The following is a 6,000-nucleotide window of genomic DNA, read 5'->3' on the forward strand; positions in this document are numbered from 1 at the left end:
CAATAATGTTAAGTTCCGTTTACGATTCCGAATTTAATTTCTAAAAAACACAATAGGTTGTTAGGAAAGGTTCAGGACTTGTACAAAATTTTTGTACAGGGGAACCGGTACGATATTCCTAGGACCAACCAACAATTTGTATCAGAGCTAGGGTTTGCCTCTGTGTGTTTGGTTTTTAGTTTAGTTATGCACATGCCATACATAATTTAGGCAAGATAATAGTAGGATATGCTAACTTTGTGGTTACAGGCTCTAACTATTATGGCTTATGGTTATTGTGTGTGATTGGACCCTTGGACATGTCAAGGGCATTTTATTATGTGTGCATGATTGTATTTAACTAATACAATAGGAGCTGTATTAGCCCTAGGATTTTACATTTATGTTCGATCTAGACTTGATGTATATTCCCTTGTGGAATATAGGATCGATGTATGTAAAATTTTATTTTTTCTATCGCGGATCGTGTCCTTGCGAGGCGTGGTGTTATTCAAGGACCAGAGGCGCAGCGGAAAAGGAAGTTCGATGGACCCGACAGCATGAACCCTAGGGCTAGCAGCATACGGAGGACAGTGATGGAAGAAGTCATAATAGTTGGAAAATTAATTTCCATATTTATTGCTTTATTTACTGTGATGTGTGTGTGCATGCGATGTTTGCTTGCATAGTTAAAATTCCTCACCTTAAATAACTAAGTGGGAGAGGGATTAGTAGATAAATTCCACGGTCTCCATTACTGGTTTGTAAGTGATGCGACAAACTTGCGTGTTAGCTTTGAGTGCCTCCCTCCCCATCGGATGAGTTTGTTTGCAGATCACTAGATCAAACTTCCTTTATGGATGGTTATAGGAAATTAATTAGGAGTGTGTGATCTTCCCCATCGAAAGGGGCACAATCTTATTTAATGGACTAAGTATCAAGTAATGGTATACACTTAGGCATATTTAATAATATCCTCTCCATCGGAGTCACTGCTATTATTTGTGTGACCAAAGGAAAACCAACTATTAATTTGGCATAAAGATAGGCTGACAAGATAATAAAATTAAAACCCCCTCTTACAAATGTGTGATTTTGTATACGTCTACACTATCGTGACATACAAAATTCACGATGTATAAGGTAATTTTATTTGTCAGGTTGACAAGAAAATAAAATTAATGGGAAAAACCCCTCTTACAAATGTTTGATTTTGTATACATCCACACTATCGTGGCATACAAAATTCACGGCGTTTGAGGTAATTTTATTTATCATAAAGAGAGATTGACAAGATAATTAATGGGTAAAATCCTCCTCTTACAAATGTTTGAATTTGCATACGTCCACACTATCATGGCATGCAAAATTTACAGTGTTTGAGGTGTTGGTGAATTTAAATGATATTGTTTTGAGGAATCAATATTATTTTAAATTCAAAGTTTTGACCAAATATTTGATCAAAGAAAGACCAACTATTAATTTTATTTGTCATAAAGTTAGGTTGATAAGACAATAAAATTAATGGATAAATCACAGGGATTTTGAGGTGTTGATCTTGACCAAATATTTTTGGGATTCTTAGGATTTCAAATGTTTGTCAATCCCCTAGCTGTTATACTATAGAATAGACTTAATAGTCCCAATTATAATGATTGAAAATAAAACTTGGACACTAAGGTGGACTGTCCTCTCAGAACTGAGAACAATAAATGTGGTTTTTTAGTTGTTGAAATATGTTTGGTGGTGTTATCTACCAGTACCTGGTGTGTAGATACGGGAACCACTGATCATGTTTGTAATTCATTGCAGGGCTTCCAGGAAACCCGACAACTATATGAAGGAGAAATCACCGTCTACATGGGCACTACTGCAAATATAGCAGTTGTTGTAGTGGGAGATGTTTATTCTCTGATAGGAATAAAACATGGATTTTGAGAAATTGTCTTACCGTACCAAGTTTAGAAAGAACTAGATTTTGGTCTCTAAACTATTCAAAGAACTTGATATTCTGTCTCTTTTGATAACAAAGTTGTTATCAAGAAAAAGAGGAAAGTTATCTGTTCTGGTACATTGGTTGGCAAGTTATATAAATCCAATAAATTCCATGATGTAACAAATGAGAATTAATAACACATCTTCTAACTCTAATAAGAGAAAGCAACCTTCGGAAATGAACTAATAATATATTTGGCATCTAAGGGTAGGTCATATTAACTTGAGTAGGATTCAAAGGATAATAGTCGATGAACTTTTGGGTTCATTGGTGGTGGAAAACTTTCCAACCTGCGAGTCTTGCTTGAAAGGAAAAATGACCGAGAGGCCTTTTAAGTCTAAGGGGATAGAGCCAAAGACGTGTTGGAATTGGTTCATTCTGATTTGTGAGGACCTATGACTATCCAGGAAAGAGGTGGTTTCAAATATTTCGTCTCTTTTATAGATGACTATTCGAGATACGGGTACATTTACTTGATGCGCCGCAAGTGTAAGTACTTTGATAAGTTCAAAGAGTACAGGGCTGATGCGGAGAAACATCAAGGTAAAAGTATCAAGACACTGCAGTGAGATCATAGTGGCGAGTACCTCTTAGGAGAGTTTAGGAGACACTTATCAGAAGTCGGGATTAAATCCCAACTGACTGCACCTGGTACACCCCAACAGAATGGTGTGGTAGAAAGAAGGTATAGGACTCTTATGGAACTAATTAGATCGATGATGAGTTATTAAGAATTACCAAATCCGTTTTGAGGATATACTCTGGAAACGGAAGTGAACATAGTACCTTATAAATCAGAACCCTCTACTCCCATAGAATTGTAGAATGAGCGCAAGCCTAGTCTAAAGCATATTCGGATTTGGGGTAGTCCAACACATGTTCTAAAGGGAGACACTGATAAGTTGGAATTAAGAATAAGAGTTCACTTGTTTATGAGTTATCCTAGAGAAACGAAAGGAGGTTTATAGCCCTAAAAATCAGAAGGTCATTGTTAGCATCAATGCTCGATTTTTAGAAGAGGACTATGTGATGAACCACATGCCCATAAGTAAATTTGTTCTTAAGGAAATAATAAAGGACACGTCTAATCTAGTACCAACAGTACAAGATGAGATATCATAGGAAACTGCAACACGTGTCACAAATAATGCACAATTACAGACAGTGTCTCGTCGTAGTGGGAGGGTTGTTAGGCAACATGAAAGATTAATGTTTTGGGAGAGTCTTTGGACTTGATCCATGGTGAACATGAATCTGATCTGCGGACATATGACGAAGCGCTTTAAGATAAAGATACAACATCTTGACAAAGAGCAATGAATACTGAAATAGAATCTATGTATTCTAATAAAGTCTGGGAGCTTGTAGAACCACCAAATGGTGTAAAAGCCATTGGGTATAAATAAGTCTACAATAGGAAAAGAGGGATAGATGGGAAGGTGGAAACTTTCAAACCAAGGCTTGTTGAAAAAGGAAACTTTTTCACCGGTAGTCATGCTTAAGTCTATCCAGATTCTTTTATCTATTGCTACTCATATGGATTATGAGATTTGGCAAATGGATGCCAAGACAACTTTTCTTAATGGAAGTCTTGAAAAAAGCATCCATATGAAGCAACCAGAGGGGTTCATTGCGAAGGGCAAAGAGCATCTAGTATGTAAGCTTAATCGATCTATTTATGGACTGAAGCAAAGCTTCAAGGTCTTGGAACATCCAGTTTAATGAAGTAATCCAGACCTATGGATTTATTCAGTGTCCGGATGAGTCTTGTGTATACAAGAAGTGTGATGGAAACGTGGTGGTATTTCTTGTACTATACGTATATAACATATTTGGTAGTTGGAAACAATATCAAAGTGTTGTCGGAAGTAAGGGTATGATTGTCCAAATAATTCAATATGAAGGACTTTGGAGAATGCACATATTCTTGGGATCAAAGTAATAAGGGATTACAAGAAAAAAATATTATGATTATCCCAAGCTTCATATATCAATATGATCCTAGCTTATTTTAGCATGCAAGACTCCAAGAAAGGTTTTCTACCTTTTAGACATGGACTAACTTTATCTAAAGAGATGCCTCTGAATATATCAAAGGAGATAGAGGACATGAAGGCAATTCCTTATGCTTCGGCTATCGGAAGCCTACTGTATGCTATGCATGAGACCGGATATCTGCTTTGCCGTGGGCATTGTTAGGAGATATCAAAAGTAACCCTGGACAGGGACATTGGACTGCTGTTAAGCATATATTAAAGTACCTGAGAAGGACTAGAGATTATATGCTGGTTTATCAAGCAGATAATTTGCTCCCTGAAGGTTACACGGATTTTGACTTCCAATCAGATAGGGACAATAGTAAGTCAACCTTGGGGTTTCGTGTTTACTTTAGGAAGTGAAGCCATAACAATGGAAGAGTGTTAAGCATAGGTACTTTTCGGATCCCACCATAGAAGTTGAATGGCTCAAAAACTTTATGATGGACTTAGACATGATTTCTGGTTTGCCTAAAAATTATTATAATTTATTGTAATAATAGTGGTGCAGTAGCAAACTCGAAGAAACCATAAGTCCATAAAGCAAGTAAACACAATAGAGTACAAGTACCACCCAATACGAGACATCGTATAACGAGGAGAAGTTGTTGCCCCCTAGATTGCATCATGTGATAACCTGGGAGATCCTTTCACTAAGGCCCATAAGGCAAGAGCTTTTGATGGGCATGTTGAAGGGATGGGAATCAGATGTATGGTAGGATATTGTTGGAACCCCAAGGTTTTCTTGGTGTGATCAACAAGTTAAGTTAGGTCCTGCGTTGTTTCTAACCTTGTGTCTAAGTATGCAGGAGCTTAGGAGCATAGGTAGTCGAGCGGAAGACGCAGCTAGCGAGAAGGATGGCACACTGTGCGTCCGAGGGATGAGGCGCTGCGGAAGAGTACACTGGCAGACGAGAAGGAAGCACGCGGTGGTTCCGAGGGACGAAAGCCGGAGCGGAAGATTGCTCGGGGAGCAAGAGACGCAGCTAGCGAGAAGGTCGACGACTGAGGGACGAAGACTGCGGATGAGTACGCTGGCGGACGAGAAGGAAACCCACAGCAATTCCGAGGGACGAGAAGCTGGAGGGAAGCACGCTCGAGAAGAACGAAAGTTGGGTTCGGGTGAGCCCTTTTCCGGATGGCAGAGATCACCCAAGCGAGCGGATCCGGAGGAGAAGAACTGGACCGAGGCGGGACTGAACCAGAGAAGAAGTCCCGGACGAAAAAGTCAACAACTGTTGACTTTGGGCTCCGGGGCGCCCGGAGCAGTCCGGGGCGCCCGGAGCCCTCCGGGGCGCCCTGAGCAGTAAAATTGACTAGATTGAGTTTTGACTTGATCTGAACGTTGGGGGATAAGTTTTATCCCCCCTAGGGCGCCCGGAACCCTTCCAGGCGCCCCGACCAAGGCTATTAATATAGCCTTGGTCCAGAAGATTAAGAATGAACTCACTGATTGTAAATCCAATGCTTGCACGCTCTCTTTTAGTCTAAGCTTCTATTTTCTGCGCTTCAACATTGTAAGAGGCTTCTCCGCTTGAAGGAGATTTTTAGTGAGCTTAATCTTCCTTGGATTAACAACCACATCGGTTGTAACCAAGTAAACCTTTTGTGCCTCGCTTTCTCTTTATGCTTTTAATTTATCTGCTTACTTTATATATGCAAGTGTTAGTTTAAAGAGTTCGAGAAGGGTTTATTTTTTTTGAGTTTTGCAGGATATCCAACAACCCCCTCCTAACCTGCCGCAACGGTCCTACAGATATATGGCAGCATAGTCTTTTAGTATAAGTGGGAGATTGTTGGAATGCATACTAAAAGCCTAGCTTTTTGTATAAACATTTACTTAGAAATAAGAATCATATTGGTCAAATATCTACATTTATAAGTTAAGTGTAGTTGTTCGATTAATTTATATTGTAGATAACATGGTGTGTGGTGTCACGCACAGAAGATCATGTTATCAATTCCTTATAAATTATAAACAGTAGCTCA

The sequence above is a fragment of the Zingiber officinale genome, chromosome 6A (genome assembly GCF_018446385.1).
Source record: "Zingiber officinale cultivar Zhangliang chromosome 6A, Zo_v1.1, whole genome shotgun sequence".
NCBI classification, from domain to species: domain Eukaryota; kingdom Viridiplantae; phylum Streptophyta; class Magnoliopsida; order Zingiberales; family Zingiberaceae; genus Zingiber; species Zingiber officinale.